Raw genomic sequence first — 18,333 nt, 5'->3', positions numbered from 1 at the left:
CTGCACCCAGAAGTATTTTTTTTCATTTTTTGTTTTGTATTAAACATACATTTAAAATATTTCCTTAAAAATATAAATTAGACTCACCCTTTACTCTTGAAGAGATTGATATAGCTATTATGTCATTCCCCAATGGTAAAGCACCTGGAGTAGATGGAATCCCAATTGAATTATATAAAAAACACCGGCCCTTTTTTGTGTCTAAGTTGTTGGATACATTCAGCGAGCTGGGTGAGACTGGTGCTCTTTCCCCTTCAATGGCAGAGGCAATAGTGGTGGTGCTGCCTAAGTCAGGGAAAGATCTGTTGTACCCTGAGTCCTACCGTCCGATTTCACTTTTGTCAAATGATGTTAAGATTCTGGCTAAATTACTGGCTTTGAGGTTAAATAGAGTGGTGCTGGAATTAATTCATCCGGATCAGACGGGATTTAAGCCGGGCAAGTCCACGTCTATCAATCTTAGAAGGATGTATACTCTCCTGCAGGTGCGGTCGCCCTCTTCTGAGAGCGAAGTTGTGGTGTCCTTGGACGCAGCCAAGGCGTTTGACTCGGTGGAGTGGCCATACCTGTGGGAGGTACTGTCCTGATTTGGAGTGGGCCCGGAACTTATAAAATGGGTTAAACTTTTGTATTCACATCCAGTGGCGCGGGTCTGTGTCAATGGGCATCTTTCTCAACAATTTCAATTACAGCGGGGTACTAGACAGGGATGCCCGTTGTCTCCGGCCCTATTTGCATTAGCAATAGAGCCGCTTTCCTGTAAGATCTGGCATGATAGAGAAATTGTGGGACTTAGATCAGAGCACAGAGAGGATAAGGTGGCATTATATGCAGATGATATGCTGCTGTTCCTTTCAGATCACGACACTTCCCTAAAACATTTGCTGCGGGTGGTTGATGGATTTGTCTTTTTTTCCGGCCTAAGAATTAACTGGGATAAATCTAGCGTGTTCCCTCTGGGATGGGAGTGTCCCGTGACAATGCTAGAAGGCTTGCAGTTAAAATGGGCATCGAAATTCAAATACTTGGGAATATGGATCTCTAATACCCCCGCTGAATATGTAGAACTTAATTTGCGGCCCCAGATCAAATACATTAAAGAAAAAACTCATGTATGGAAGAAGCTCCCACTTCTTGTCTCTGATAAGATAAATTTAATTAATGATGGTGCAGCCAAAGTTTTTGTATATACTCCAGCAGTCACCTGTATATATTCCACCCTCCATTTGTCGATGCATTGATAGCTATTTGATTTCATTGGTTTGGGGAGGGGGAAGGGCTAAGGTCAAGCTCAGCTCGCTGTATAGATCCAGATCTTCTGGTGGATTTGCACTTTCTAACTTGAAACTATATTATTTTGTCTCTCAGTTGGTCCACCTTAGGGCATGGGTTTCAGACCCCGATTACCATGAGCTACATTGGGTGTTGGTACACCAATTTAATTCTAATCACACTCCCTTACAGTCACTGCTGGCAGGGCGGCTGGGTATGCGGGCTCCTCCGCTCCTGATTCAGGCAGTTAAGATTTGGACAATCTGTAATAAAATAATGAAACAAACTGACATTGATCCATGTACTCCTATCTGGGGGGCAAAGAAATTTGAGAAGTTGAATACAGTGAAGAGGGCCAGGGAGTGGTCTCGGTTGGGTGTGGTGTCGGTAGTTCTGATATGTATGCGATTGTTTTTCTTTTCTTTTTGTTGTTTGGTATGTTTATATCTTAAAAAATTTCAATAAAAATACTGGATTTAAAAAAAATATATATAAATTAAACAGAATGGCTACAAATTACACAACTCTATAGTGCTCAAAATGTGTTAACAACTAGTGATGAAGTGCTTCTTGGGACAGTTTAGGAACTGGACAGCGGTGGTAGTCATTACTCCAATGCAGATAATTCTGATTCTAGCTATAGCGACAAAAATGATGATTACTATAAGCAACATGTCTCACACACTGCACCAGTTAACCCCATTTGTGGTCCTCTACACCTGCCTGTCCCCCTTGGCACTCTCTCCCTGGCAGTGCGCCGCCTTGCAAACGCAGACCCAGCTTTTATGATTTCTTGCTAGATTTACATTGGCTGTTCTCTGGTTTCTCTGGTTCCTCTATAATCTATATAAAGCAACTCTTTCAAGTCTAAGGTGCCAGATCTTCAGGTCTCCCTACCTGTTAGGACATTTCCTCTTCTGGCTCCTGTTTGCTAACTTACCTTCTCCGTTGACACACTAGAATGTTGCGCCTCCTCTCTGATCCTGCTCCAGGGCTAATCATCTCATCGGGACCTCAGTGCATCACTAACCTGCAAACTTCTGCTCTCCAGTATATACAGTCAAATCCATACATATTGGGACATTGACACAATTCTAATATTTTGGGCTCTATACATCACCACAATGGATTTGAAATGAAACTAACAAGATATGCTTTAACTGCAGACTTTCATCTTTAATTTGAGGGTATTTACATCTAAATCAGGTAAACAGTGTAGGAAATACAACGGTTTCTATATGTGTCTCTGGCGAACAAGGTACACTGGGAATATCCAGAAGAGAAGCCAGACAAGCTGGGTTGGTAACAGTCAAGCAATAAGGCACTAGGGAAACCCAAAAGTGTGGTCGAAACAATCCGGTTAGTAATGGGCACAGGAAAAGCTGGGAAGAAAACAAACCTAATGGTCACTGGAACGCTGGAGCAGGATAAAAGACCCGATACTCTGGCACTGGAAAATGGCTGAAGCTGCCTTATAAATTCTGGGCAGCCAATGGAAAGGAGGGAGCTTCAGAATAGCGTTCCATTGCCTAGCAATGGGACGTGCGTGCGTAGAGGCCCGGACCGGCTGGCCGGAAGCTCTGCGTCTGGTTGCAAATAAGGGATGAACTAAGCTTGAATGATTTTAAAGCTAAGGCTGGATCATTAAACTGTAGCTAGTACTCTGGGGTTAACAGTATATGGGAGGACCAGGCATAGCACATAAGTTAGATGGACAGAGAGTTAAGCAGTCTCTTGGCTTCTGGACGTTGGTGGATAAGTATCACTGTGCTTTCTCTGCCTGTCCCTTATTGCATTTCTTCATTGTTTTTCTCTACACTTTTCTTTCCCTTTCTGTTTTTTATCTATGTCTGTCTTTCTCCCTGTATATTTTCCCCTGTGCTTTTGTTATTACAGCGACTTTTGTGCTTTTGTTTCCCCCCATTCTTCCTCCCCACCCTCCCCTGGCCAGTTCCAATTTCCTGTCCTGCCATTCTCGTGTGCCCCCCGCTCCCTCCAGGAGGGTGAGTGGGCGTACCTCCTGTAGACCGGCGGGACCCGGCGGAGGGTTAGTACTTCACCCAAGGTTTTCACAACGCCAAACGGAAGTCAGTTGCGGTCCCGTGGTCATTACTCCGGTGCATCCCAGAGTGATGACAGGCTTGGGGAGCGCTGGGGAGGTAGGCTGCGGCAATGCTGCTTATTGTTCTAGGGGGCTAGTAGGACGAAAGGGGGGTGGACCCACAACTCGGGTTGGTAAGTCCCACGGCCATGTTTTTCTTTGGGGGAGTAGCTGTCCCCTTGCTCCCTCCCCCCCTCCGCCATTGGTAGGCCCAGCAGGGCTGAGCACAGTCATCAGTTCTTAGGTATTAGTAGGGCCCCTCAGTATGGACAGCTTTAGTCAGTATTAAGTCTAAGCAGTCCGCTAGGGCACACTGGGGTTATAAATACGTGATCATTCCACTTGCAATGGGAAATCTTAAGGCATGGTATCATCGGTATATGCTGGGACGCAATGGAGTGCCCATGGTACGCGCACTTCTTTCTTTGTTCTTTTATGAGTTACAGCTAATGGTGGGTACACCCTCCTTATAATTCGATGGGTATATCGTACCATTTTGCTGACTATAATAACTTTGTAAGGGGTCAATGGCTTTGATCGGTACGGTTTTCCAGCATTATGTACAGGCCTCAGTTCGCAGTTCTCCCCTTTGTCAGCAAGAGGGGTTTCCCGTGCTTAAGAGGGGAGGGTAGGATTTTCACGTTTCCCTTAGGGCTCAGGTGGGCACTCAATTTCTGGCGGTGAGGAGTGATGTCCACCGCTCAGCGTAAGTCACCTTTCCAACAATGGTTCTGTAGGTGAGAGGCGGAGTACTGACGCTGGGGCTAGGTCTCAGTCCAGGAACAGGTTTGGGTATAATCGTACTAAGAGGGACAGGCAGTCTGGTGACCGATTTCCCAAGCAGCACAGGGTTCACATTGTACGGGAGAGGGCGGAGGCTGCAGCTTGTGGCTCCCTGTTTCAGGCTTCCGTCAGTAACATGTCTCCCCCAGCAGATGCTGTATCCGCTGTAGTGGACCGGTTTGCCGGGTCCGTGAGCAGTGGAGGACATACCCAGCACATGCGGGAATGGAAGGCCAGTTTGACGGCCTTAGGGGTGGTTCTGGTGAGATCGAGCCATATGATTTACATGGTTACAGCCTTTGTTGTCTGATGGTTATAACTCATTATTGCATCCTCTGACTCTGGGGACTGCCCCCAGAAACTTGTCAAGAATTTGAGAAAGCATGTTGTAACGAGCAAGGTCGAGCAGGTGGCGTTTTTAGGGAGGTTCCCACCTGACCAGGGCCGGTATGGGGCGCTGCACTTGCACGGCCATAGTTCAGGGGGTTAGAGTTTTGTCCAGGACAGGGTTGTTGGGGGCTGAGGCATAAACATGTTCGTTGTGTTCAGGCAGGCTAAGAAGGCAGTTTAAGAGGCGCCTTTGCGAGGTTGCAGGGGTGAAGCTCGCTGTGAGTTCGATAAAACGCGTGTAAGGGTGCATGCATATTTTGATGCCTGTTTCCCAGCCTAGGGCCACTGTTTTCCCTTCGACAAAACTAGTTGCCCAAACGGAGCGGCGTGCAGGTCCTCCCAGACTTGCTCAGATTGGGTGGGGGGACGCACCGCAATGTCTGGTGATAAGTCAGTTAGGAGAGAGAGGGGCGGGTAACCAGCCTCCTCCGATCCTACAGTAGGCAGGATCACCAATTACTGGTGTTAGCCTGAGCCGATGGCTCGATCACTACTCACTCAAGGGGGAAGCAGAGTGTTTCTAAGGGCTGGGTTTTTGTACGGGGTTCAGATACCTATTGGGGGTCTGGTTACGACGTCCGAGTTAGTAATCCTGATATCTGCCAGTTTATTACCCTGAGGTGCTGGCGGACAAGGTTCGGTAGGAGATTGCGTTGGTGGCATATGTGTTCCCCCCTTCTTTATTCAGATCCCCCTTTACCGGGACTTGGTGGTTTCCCCAGTGGAGGTGGTTCCTGGAAGGCGATAGGAAAATTCAGGCTGATCTCACACCTGTCAATTCACTCACAGTGCATCAATGAATGATGCTGTCCCTGAGAAAATCTGCTCGGTTGTAGGCCAGTCTTTTGGAAACTGTGCTAGACATGGGGAGGGGTTGTTTGATCCAGAGCATTGCTGGCGAATGGTCGATATTTTGACGGTTTTTCGTTCACTACGGCGCCATCCCGACTTGTTTCCCTTCATGGAATTCAGGATAGACAATGGCTATTAGGTGGCCAAGTGCCTATCTATGGGATGCACAGTCTACCGCGCATTTATTTATTATTTTTATCTGAGGGTGTCATTTCCTTCCTACACTGGTGCTTTTGTGGGGGCACATGCCGTCATGCGTTTCTGATACTGGGGCGATTTCTGGTCATGGAGCCCAGTTCAGATCCACAATGCAAAGAAATCGTGTTTTCGGTAGAAGGCTCTATTTCCATTCACTGGGTGTACCAGTCGGGCTTGGGAAGACAGAATATCAAACAACAGGACTGTGGTTCCGGTACATAGATATAGGCGCAGTCTCAGGCCTTTGTCGGCTCCCATTAGACAAGGCAGGGTTAGCTGCGCACCCGGATAGCTGAAGTGCTTGAGACCTCATGAGTGACTTTGAGGCATACTCAATCCATACTGTTTTTTTTTTCAATTAAGTGATTCCCATGAGCTATTTATTCTGTCAGTAAGTAGGGGCGGGCGATGGACGGGCGCAAGCACCTCTCTTTCATATCCATCTTTCTACCGAGATCCGAGTGGATTTGGCAGTCTGGGATCTGTTCCAGCAGGATTGTAATTAAGTGCATTTATGACTGGTGCCCCTGTGCTTAGCTGGCAGCTGGGAACTCTTTACGAATGCAGCCGGGGCGGTAGGTTTTAGGGACTAATTTGCTGGGGACTGGTGCGCCGCACCTTGGCCCGGCGAATGGGTGAAGTCTAGCTGGACAGCTAACTTGAGACTCCTAGCTATCTGCCAAACAGTGGTGCCTGGTTAGCTTTGGGTGGATGTGTTTGTTGGATAACCAGTAGTTTTCCGGAGTGATAACATCGGAGTAGTGCAGACCATTAATCGGTTATGGACTACTTCGCCTTTGATTATTACCCTGTGTCGCAGGTTGATATTGCACTGTTTTGTCGTAGGATATCTGCTTCCAAGCTTGGCACATTCCTGGTGTTGAGAATCCTCTGGTGGACGTTGGTCAAGGGCTAAGGGGATAGGTTTAGAGCTCTGGCTGCAGGGGCCTCCCTAATGGGATCCCCTGGTCCCACTTAGGTAAGGCAGATTGTCGAGCCGACCTAGAGGGTCTGGACAAATCATCCGGTGCTCCTGCCACAAGATAGAAGTAGCATGTGGTTTTAGTAGGAGTGGTGCGCTTTCCAGAGCCGTGGACAGGGCATTAATGAAGATGGGTACTGGCAGAGGCTAGCATTTGTTTGGGGGGGTTTCAATCCAGTAAGTCCTGAATAACTCTGGCAGGAGCTCTGGTGGGAATAGCATTCTTCGTTAGGCTGGGCGGGAAGGATGACTACGCCAGAAGTTTTGTTATGTACAGGGTTTTGAAATGTTGGGCAAGGGAACGCCCAGTACCCATTGAACAAAGGAGTCCCATTAGTGATTTCTCTTTTGTAAAATTAATGGAAGCAGTTTCAAAGGGCGTGGGACGCGCATGAGATCGCATTATGTTGCACTGCTTGTGTCATGTTATATTTGTGCCTTCTGGGTGAGGAAACTAAATGCCTCTTCTAGGTTTTGTCAGGTATGCTAGCACAGCAGGTGGTGTGTCCTCCTCTTTGGTATGCTGTTGAGTGAGGTGATCCAAATCTGACCAGCTTGGTAGAGGGTTCTGGTTTACTATGTTCCCAAGGGATAGTTGCACTGTTTGTCAATGGCAACAATGAGGGATTTTGCTTGACTCCAGGGTCCCATGGCTGGGGTCCTGTGACGGTTCTCTCCTCACCAAGTATCAGTTTTGGTGGTATGCAAGCATATTCTGGTTGCGCTAGGCCTGGATAGTTTTCATTCCGACACCCATTCCTTCCAATCGGGGCTGCTACATCTGCAGCGGTTGCTGGTGCGGCTAGGCCGGCTATGTCAGGAGCTGGGAGGTGAAAATCTAATGTTTATAAGTGTTATGTACAGCCTTCTCTTCTTCCTTGCCTTTTCTCCTTGCTTATTCTCTGCTGCGGTGACACAGGGTTCCGGCTGCTTGTTGCCTTTGGAGGCAGGACGAGAAGGGATTTGTCCATTTTTCCTCTAAAATGTGGGCCTGATTGGCAGTTGGCACCAGAAAGTTTTATGGTTTTACTTTCGCTTCTGTTTCTGCTCCCATCTTTGTTTCTCTCTTTAGCTTTTGTGAGCATGTGTGCCTCTGGTAGGATGTGCTGCTGTGGGTGCGGAGTATGTGTGGTCTCAACGAGTCTTAATGCTTTCTTTTCTTGTTCTTTTCTTTTTCCTTTTCATTTCCAATTACTAGCAAAGTTGACTACCATTGCTTATGGATGCTAATTTTTTGTTGTGCTTTTCTGCCTTTACAGACCACTGGACCCCGTGACATATTTGGGTGCTAGGTCACTCATACATTCATTGGGCTGCGTTGCATTTGGCAGCAAGGGTCACATCTTTATTTTGAGGTCGGTAGAGGTTAATTGGATAGTTCAAATCAGGAAGAAAGGTAATTCTGTGGTAGTCCGGTTCACTCGCTCTCTAAGTGGCTTGCAGTTTGAGTACCCGCTCATTTTATTTCAGAACCTCTTTATAGGCAGGATGGTGTTCATATGAGGGATGAGGGCATGGTCCGGTTTATAAGGAATGTTTACAGGAGTTTAGCATCGATAGGGTAGGTTGGTGGCAGGCCTCGGGTCCTAGGGATCCGGGCGTGGCCGAAAAAAGCAGTGCAGTTGGCGGCCAGTGGTTAGGGCGCAGATTACGGTAGCGGGCATCCTTAATCTGTCTCTCTTCGATAGTGTCGGCTATAGTCTAAGTCCAAGTACCTCTCGTGCGGGTCGGTGTGTGGTTGTATTCCGTTAGCCCAGAAGGGTTGCAGATTCTGTAGTGCCCGGGGAGAATGCCCCATATAAGGTAGATATGTGCACGCTGGGTGTGTTTGGTTGTCCTCTCATCTGTGGGTGTCCCATGGTTAATGCTGGGGCATCCTGGTTTGCCTGGCGGATGTCAAACTGACTGCTCTTTTCTCCACCACCATACCTTCAAAATAAACTCTGTTAATTTTACCACACTAAGATGTTGTGTCAATTATTCAAGAATGGTTAAAATAAGGTTAAGAGGTTAAAGGAAGTAAAGATATCAGCCGTTAAGTATTTAATGAGAAATGAGGGCTGAATTAAGCTGAAATGATTTTAAAAGCTATGGCTAGATCATTAAACTATAGTTAGTACTCTTGGGTTAATAGTTTAACTATAGAGAGTACGCACATCTGATGTCATATGGGAGGACCGGGCATAGCACATTAGTTAGATGGGTGGAGAGTTAAGCAGTCTCTTAGCTTCTGGATGTGGCCCTCCCACCCTCCCTGGTTGGATGACATTAGGGCCTGCTGGGGGATGCAGGCTGCTTCTATAGGGATGCAGCCGGTTCTGGTACGGCTGGTGTTGGTGGTTGTCAAGGATGCTGAAGTTGCCGGAAAATGCAGTGCAGTCGACGGCCAGTGGATAGGGCGCACATTACGGTAGCGGGCACCCTTAACCCGCCTCTCTTCGATGGAGTCGGCTATAGTCTAAGTCCAAGTACTGCCTGTGCGGGTCTGTTTTTGACGTTGCATTCCGTTAGCTTAGAAGAGTTGTGGGTTCTGCACTGCCGGGCCGAATGCCCCATATAAGGTAGATATGTGCGCCCGGGGTATGTTTGGTTGTTCCCCCATCTGTGGGTGTCCAGTGGTTAATGCTGAGGCATCCTGGTTTGCCTGGCAGATGTCAAACTGACTGTTTCTTTAACTCCGTTAATTTTGCCACACTAGGTGTGTCAATTATTCAAGAATGGTTAAAATAAGGTTAAGAGTTTAAAGGAAGTAAAGATATCAGTCGTTAAGCATTTTAATCTATTTGCTTTTTGGAGTGTGTAGCTGAGAGCCATACAGTACCCTTTTTTTTCCCCACTAAATAGTTCAGATGTTTATACTATTTATATTATGACTCCCAATTGATCAATACTCAATTTTAGCAGAAAAATCACAGGTATTGCTATATAAATTGCATCTTTCACCCTGAACTATCCTCTACAGGAGGGAGGGATATATATATAAAAGATATCAATCCAAAAATCGCAAGATTCAACATTTTACCGGAAAAAAAATGTTTTGCTTTGTTTTCAGATTCAAATTTAGCACAAGAAACCAAGTCATGACTTGGTACCCCACAATTCAGATCTGTCAGATTTCTCCGAATCCAAAAAGTTCATCTTTAATATTAAATAAGTCACGTCCTTACCCAGCTCACTGTTAAACAGCAGGAATAGACCTGTGTGAGGGAGAAATCACAAAAAGAATTAAAAAAACCCACATACAATAGTAAGACATTTTATTTATTTTATGCACATAAAGTATAACCAAGCATAGTCCATGTAGTAACAAAAACAGTTTTGAGCAGTCTTGAAAATATAGAAACAACAACAACAACACAGATCCATTTAATATCACTTGCGCGTCTTACCCACCCCAAAGCAGCATCTTTCCCATGACCGTTTGTCTCAGCACTGATGGCAGGTCGATGTTACCTTTTTATTGAGAAGAAATGGCTGGTATCAGTGTGGGAGCTCCACAGGTGAGAGCAGCGAATAAACCTTTACTCGCAGATTTTGAGGATCATAAAATATGGAAACACAGTCAAACAGAAGCGACTGGGAGACTGGGAACACTGGCTAAGATTCAGGTACTATGGTGGTTGATAGCTGTGGCTGACATTGTAAAGGCCATGGCAAGAGAATGTAGGAGCACACCAAAATGTAGCTCTATATGCTAAATAATATACAAAATTGAAGGTATTTAAAGAACCAATAACACTAAACTACAACTTAAACATTAAAAATGTCTAGTAGCTGGTGAATATTTAAGATACTTGATACTTGAAACTATTGTTTGTTCATGAGGATAATATACAGAATCACTGCAGATGTTTCTGGGCCAGGAGGATCTCAACAGTTCAATCAAGAAAATAATTCATGAAGTGAACATAGATTGTATTAGCCTGATGTGACCTGTGTGGCTACATGAATTACTTCATTGATATTAATGTAATAATCCACTCAAAGGGACAGAACTCCTTCAGGACCACTATAGAGACCAGTTCCTAAGATTCCCCCAAATATATCTATACAGTCCCACCCTTTTCCAGGGATAACAAATAAGCCCACTCCACTTAACCGCAAAAAAGACTGCGACAAGCATCAAATTTATAATATCTCCATATATATGTATATATATATATATATATATATATATATATATATATATATATATATGTATAATATATATATATGCAGTGGTTGGAGTGGGCTAGTATATGCTGGCACGCCGTATCCCAACTTCTCCTAATGCCTTCATTGTTAAAGTATTGATTGCCATTCACTTACATTTTTCATTCCACCACTTCCAAATTTCCACTTCAACCACTGTACATATATATATATATATATATATATATATATATGTATATATTTATATATATATATATATATATATATATATATATATATATTAGAGATGAGCGCACTCGGATTTATGAAATCCGAGCCCACCCGAACGTTGCCGATCCGAGTCGGATCCGAGACAGATCCGGGTATTGGCGCCAAATTCAAATCTGAAACTGAGGCTCTGACTCATAATCCTGTTGTCGGACCTCGCGATACTCGGATCCTATAAATTCCCCGCTAGTGCCGCCATCTTCACTCGGGCATTGATCAGGGTAGAGGGAGGGTGTGTTAGGTGGTCCTCTGTCCTGCTATATCTCGTGCTGTTCAGTTAAGTTCTGTGCTGTTCAGTTAAGTTCTGTGCTGTGCTGTGCTGTGCTCAGTCCAGTGGTGCTGTGTCCTGTGCTCTGTCCTTCTGAGGTCAGTGGTGCTGCTGGGTCCTGTGCTGTGTCCTGTTCAGTCCAGTGGTGCTGTGTCCTGTGCTCTGTGCTTCTAAGGGCATAGTTATTTCCCCAATATTCCAAAGTGTTTAAAAAAATAAAAAAAAGTTATTTAAAAAAAATACAAAAAACTAATTACATTTTTTTTTAATTACAACAAAATTTGCACAACCAATCGTGCAGTATAAGCCCATTGGTACTGCAATATTACCAAGTTCACACATTCAGCAGTAAAAGTCCAGTGGTTCTGCAATATTACAAAGTTCACACATTCTGCAGTATCAGTCCAGTGGTGCTGTGTCCTGTGCTCTGTCCTGCTGAGTTCAGTAGTGCTGCTGGGTCCTGCACTGTGTCCTGTTCAGTCTAGTGGTGCTGTGTCCTGTGCTCTGTGCTTCTAAGGGCATAGTTATTTCCCCATTATTCCCAAGTTTTTAAAAAATAAAAAAAAGTTATAAAAAAAAATAAAATTAAAAATGAAAAAAAAAAATAATTATAACCAAATTTGCAAAGCCAATCCAGCAGTATATAAGCCCATTGGTACTGCAATATTACCAAGTTCACACATTCAGCAGTAAAAGTCCAGTGGTACTGCTATTACAAGGTTCACTAATTCAGCAGTGTATAAGTCCAGTGGTACTGCTATTACAAAGTTCACTGATTCAGCAGTATAAGTTCAGTGCTACTCTCCTGTGCCGCATATAATTTTTAAAGCCTTTGCCGAGTGTGTGTGGCTTAGGGGTACGCTCTCTTTTGCTACATATAATGGAAAACCAAAATTTGGAGGATAAAGTAGGGAAAGATCAAGGCCCACTTCCTCCTAATGCTGAAGCTGCTGCCACTAGTCATGACATAGACGATGAAATGCCATCAACGTCGTCTGGCAAGCCCGATGCCCAATCTCCTAGTACAGGGCATGTAAAATCTAAAAAGCCCAAGTTCTCAAAAAATAGCAAAAAGAGAAACTTAAAATCATCTGAGGAGAAACGTAAAGTTGGCAATATGCCATTTACGACACGTAGTAGCAAGGAACGGCTTAGGCCCTGGCCCGTGTTCATGACTAGTGGTCCAGCTTCACCCAAGGATCTAAGCCCTCCCCCCCCTACAAAAAATTTAAGAGAGTTATGCTGTCAGCAACAACAAAACAGCAAAGAACTCTGCCTTCTAAACAGATGACATCACAAATCCCCAAGGCGAGTCCAAGGGTGTTGTTGGTTGTGAACCCTGACCTTCCCATCACTGTACGGGAAGAAGTGACTCCATCCAGCATTTGCAGCACGCCCTCTGCATATGCTGGAAGGATCACCCACAGTCCAGTTACAGATTTGGCTAATGAAGGTGTGAATGTTGTACACTGGGAGGAGGATATTGATGTAGCTGGCGCTGAGAAGGATGTTGATGATTATGATGCAGACAGATACCAAATTGCCTTTCTCAATTTCTATTTATATTCTAGATTATATAACGGCTGAAAAGTTTTCTGTTTTACTCCTAGTGGAGAGGGGATCTGATGCAGACAGATACCAAACTGCCTTTGTCCATTTCTTTGTATATTTGAATTTCTAGTTCTACAGTCTATGCAGGCTGCTTTATTTATATTCAACTACAAGTGTAGGGCGGGAGGGGCATAGATAGCCACCAAAGTAACGTGGTCCATTTAATTTCACTTTCTAGCTCCACAGTCTGTGCAGCCTGCTTTTTTTATCTTCAAAGTATTTATATTTACAAGCCTTGCAATCTAAATTAACTAGAGGTAGTGACGTGGTAGAACTCCAAAAGGCAGTTTGGAAGCCCCTGTACAAACTGGCTCTATTTTTTAACTGAGTTGTCCCCCCTCCAGTGTGTACTCGGAAAGAGTTTTTAGTGCAGCGGGGAACCTGGTCAGTGAGCGGCGAAGGAGGTTGCTTCCTCACAACGTTGAAAAAATGATGTTTATAAAAATGAATAATCAATTCCTCAATGAAGTACAGCACTGCCCTCCAGATACTACAGAGGGACCTGTGGTTGTGGAGTCCAGCGGGGACGAATTGATAATGTGTGATGAGGAGGAAGTACACACTGTAGGGGGAGAGGAATCAGAGGTTGAGGATGAGGACGACATCTTGCCTCAGTAGAGCCTGTTTAGTCTGTACAGGGAGAGATGAATAGCTTTTTTGGTGTGGGGGCCCAAACAAACCAATCATTTCAGCCAAAGTTGTTTGGTAGGCCCTGTCGCTGAAATGATTGGTTTGTTAAAGTGTGCATGTCCTATTTCAACAACATAAGGGTGGGTGTGAGGGCCCAAGGACAATTCCATCTTGGAACTTTTTTTTTTGCATTATATGACCAATCAACAGTCGTTTGCCATGTTCAAAAAGTAAAACCAAATTTAAACAAATTCAAGAAATTAAACCAAAAGTAAAATGCCCTGTCATAATTTAAAACAAGAGGTATTGACGTGCTCTAAAACTACTGTATTGTTGTTTATATTTTATAAACACTACACTTGAAAGCTTGAGTCTTTCAATAAAAAAGTAACTGTCCATTGCACGAATATTTGCAACAGGGACAATTTTAGGGTTAAGAAAGTCAACTAATAACACTTCGACGCTGTCTGTCTTTATAAACACTACACTTGGAAGTTGGAGGAGGTATTGTGGCCCCGGCACCAAATTTACTACCGGGGCCACTCCACTGTGCAGTCCATATTTAGGTGTATCAGATATTAAACAACGGTGACAGTTGATGCCCAATTTTTTAATTATATTGTGGCCTCGGTACCAAATTGTGTACCGGGGCCACCACACTACGCAGTCAAGATAGATAGATGCGTATCATAGATAAAGTACATTCAGTGGTGTGGGGCAAATTGAAAAATATTCAAAATGCACTGACATTATCAAAAACAAGAGGTTTTCACACGCTGAAACTCCAACATGTATATGATGGAGAGGATGGAGGAGCAGCCGTATGTGCAGTGTAATGCAGACCTGTTGAAGGTTTTTTATATATTTTATTGTGGTGCCCAGTGCCCACTACTCTACGCTGTCCAGATACTATTTTTGGGTGTAATTCTGACCTGTTGAAGGTTTTCTATATATTATATTGTGGTGGCCAGTGGCCAGTCCTCTATGCAGTCCAGATACTATTTTTGGGTGTAATTCTGACCTGTTGAAGGTTTTCTATATATTTTTTATTGTGGTGCCCAGTGCCCACTACTCTACGCAGTCCAGATACTATTTTTGGGTGTAATTCTGACCTGTTGAAGGTTTTCTATATATTATATTGTGGTGCCCAGTGCCCACTACTCTACGCAGTCCAGATACTATTTTTGGGTGTAATTCTGACCTGTTGAAGGTTTTCTATATATTATATTGTGGTGGCCAGTGGCCAGTCCTCTATGCAGTCCAGATACTATTTTTGGGTGTAATTCTGACCTGTTGAAGGTTTTCTATATATTTTTTATTGTGGTGCCCAGTGCCCACTACTCTACGCAGTCCAGATACTATTTTTGGGTGTAATTCTGACCTGTTGAAGGTTTTCTATATATTTTTTATTGTGGTGCCCAGTGCCCACTACTCTACGCAGTCCAGGTACATTTATTGGTGCGAATCATACAAGTTGATGGTTTTCTTATTATATATATTGTGGTGACCCACTCCTCTACGCAGTCCAGGTACATTTATTGGTGCGAATCATACAAGTTGATGGTTTTCTTATTATATATATTGTGGTGACCCACTCCTCTACGCAGTCCAGATACATTTATTGGTGCGAATCATGCAAGTTCAGGGTTTTTAATATATATTGTGGTGACCCACTCCTCTACGCAGTCCAGGTACATTTATTAGGGCGAATCATACAAGTTCAGGGTTTTTAATATATATTGTGGTGACCCACTCCTCTACGCAGTCCAGGTACATTTATTGGTGCGAATCATACAAGTTTAGGGTTTTTAATATAGATTGTGGTGACCCACTCCTCTACGCAGTCCAGGTACATTTATTGGTGCGAATCATACAAGTTGATGGTTTTCTTATTATATATACTGTGGTGACCCACTCCTCTACGCAGTCCAGAAAGATACCTCGTTGCAACGTTTTGGACTAATAACTATATTGTGAGGTGTTCAGAATACACTGTAAATTAGTGGAAATGCTTGTTATTGAATGTTATTGAGGTTAATAATAGCGTAGGAGTGAAAATAAGCCCAAAAACTTGATTTTTAAACTTTTTATGTTTTTTTCAAAAAAAATCCGAATCCAAAACCTTAAATCCGAACCGAGACCTTTCGTCAAGTGTTTTGCGAGACAAATCCGAACCCCAAAAATAATGAAAATCCGGATCCAAAACACAAAACACGAGACCTCAAAAGATACCGGGGCCACAATACCTCCTCCAAACATGGTACAGACAATTCGTCATTGAGATCCCAGACAGACAGGGTCGAAGTGTTATTGTTTGACTTTGTAAACCCAAAAAACTGTCCCTGTTGCACATAGTCGTGCAATGAAGACTGACTTTTTCATTTAAAGGCACGATCTTTCAAGTGTAGTGTTTGTAAGTCTAAGTCATATTATACTTTTGGTAAAATTGGTTTATTTTGTTCCTCTTTATGGTAATTAGTAATAGAATTAAAGTATGAAATAGAATTAAAGTATGAAATAGAATTAAAGTATTAAATAGAATTAAAGTATGAAATAGAATTAAAGTATGAAATAGAGTGGTATATAGAGTTGTAGTGTGGTATAGATAGAGTGGTCCACACAATATAATAATAATAAAACCCTCAACTGGTCTGAATTCCACCAAACAAGTATCTGGACTGCATAGTGGGGTGGCCCCGGTACCCAATTTGATACCGGGGCCACAATACCTCCTCCAAACATGGTACAGACAATTCGTCATTGAGATCCCAGACAGACAGGGTCGAAGTGTTATTGTTTGACTTTGTAAACCCAAAAAACTGTCCCTGTTGCACATAGTCGTGCAATGAAGACTGACTTTTTCATTTAAAGGCACGATCTTTCAAGTGTAGTGTTTGTAAGTCTAAGTCATATTATACTTTTGGTAAAATTGGTTTATTTTGTTCCTCTTTATGGTAATTAGTAATAGAATTAAAGTATGAAATAGAATTAAAGTATGAAATAGAATTACAGTATTATATAGAATTAAAGTATGAAATAGAATTAAAGTATGAAATAGAGTGGTATATAGAGTTGTAGTGTGGTATAGATAGAGTGGTCCACACAATATAATAATAATAAAACCCTCAACTGGTCTGAATTCCACCAAACAAGTATCTGGACTGCGTAGTGTGGTGGCCCCGGTACACAATTTGGTACCGAGGCCACAATATAATTAAAAAATTGGGCATCAACTGTCACCGTTGTTTAATATCTGATACACCTAAATATGGACTGCACAGGGGAGTGGCCCCGGTAGTAAATTTGGTGCCGGGGCCACAATACCTCCTCCAACTTCCAAGTGTAGTGTTTATAAAGACAGACAGCGTCGAAGTGTTATTAGTTGACTTTCTTAACCCTAAAATTGTCCCTGTTGCAAATATTCGTGCAATGGACAGTTACTTTTTTATTGAAAGACTCAAGCTTTCAAGTGTAGTGTTTATAAAATATAAACAACAATACAGTAGTTTTAGAGCACGTCAATACCTGTTGTTTTAAATTATGACACGGCATTTTACTTTTGGTTTAATTTCTTGTATTTTTTTAAATTTGGTTTTACTTTTTGAACATGGCAAACGACTGTTGATTGGTCATATAATGCAAAAAAAAAACGTCCAAGATGGAATTGTCCTTGGGCCCTCACACCCACCCTTATGTTGTTGAAATAGGACATGCACACTTTAACAAACCAATCATTTCAGCGACAGGGCCTACCAAACAACTTTGGCTGAAATGATTGGTTTGTTTGGGCCCCCACACCAAAAAAGCTATTCATCTCTCCCTGTACAGACTAAACAGGCTCTACTGAGGCAAGATGTCGTCCTCATCCTCAACCTCTGATTCCTCTCCCCCTACAGTGTGTACTTCCTCCTCATCACACATTATCAATTCGTCCCCGCTGGACTATACAACCACAGGTCCCTCTGTACTGTCTGGAGGGCAGTGCTGTACTTCATTGAGGAATTGATTATTCATTTTTATAAACATCATTTTTTCAACGTTCTGAGGAAGCAACCTCCTTCGCCGCTCACTGACCAGGTTCCCCGCTGCACTAAAAACTCTTTCCGAGTACACACTGGAGGGGGGACAACTCAGGTAAAATAGAGCCAGTTTGTACAGGGGCTTCCAAACTGCCTTTTTTTCCTGCCAGTAACAATATGGACTGTCTGACATGTCTACTTGGATGGTGTCAGCAAAGTAATCATCCACAATTTTTTCTATTGTGACAGCATCCAATGCAGCGACAGTAGACATGTCTGCAATGGTTGGCAGGTCCTTCAGTCCGGACCAGATGTTATCAGCATCCCCGCCAGCGCCTCTTTTGGGAAAACTGAGCTTTTTCCTCGCAGCCATAGATGTGGAAGAAAATGAGGGTGGAGCTGTTGGCATGTCACGGTCCTCTTCAGAGGACAATCTCCTGACCAGCAGGTCTTTGCACCGCTGTAGACTTGTGTCTGCCGGAAACAGAGACACAACATACGCTTTAAACCGAGGATCGAGCACGGTGGCCAGAATGTATTCCTCTGACTTTAAAAGAGTGACCACCCTCGGATCCTGGCAAAGCGTACGAAGGGCTACATCCACAAGAGCTACATGCTTGGTGTAATCGCAATGGCTTACCAGCTCCTCCCTCACTTTCTCCAGCTGCTTCTGCAACAGCCTGATCAGGGGAATGACCTGACTCAAGCTGGCAGTGTCGGAACTGACTTCTCGTGTGGCAAGTTCAAATGGCTGCAGAACCTTGCACAACACGGAAATCAGTCTCCACTGCGCTTGACTGAGGCGCAT

The sequence above is a fragment of the Mixophyes fleayi genome, chromosome 2 (genome assembly GCF_038048845.1).
Source record: "Mixophyes fleayi isolate aMixFle1 chromosome 2, aMixFle1.hap1, whole genome shotgun sequence".
Taxonomy (NCBI): Eukaryota; Metazoa; Chordata; class Amphibia; order Anura; family Limnodynastidae; genus Mixophyes; species Mixophyes fleayi.
This window is presented reverse-complemented; position numbering follows the sequence as displayed.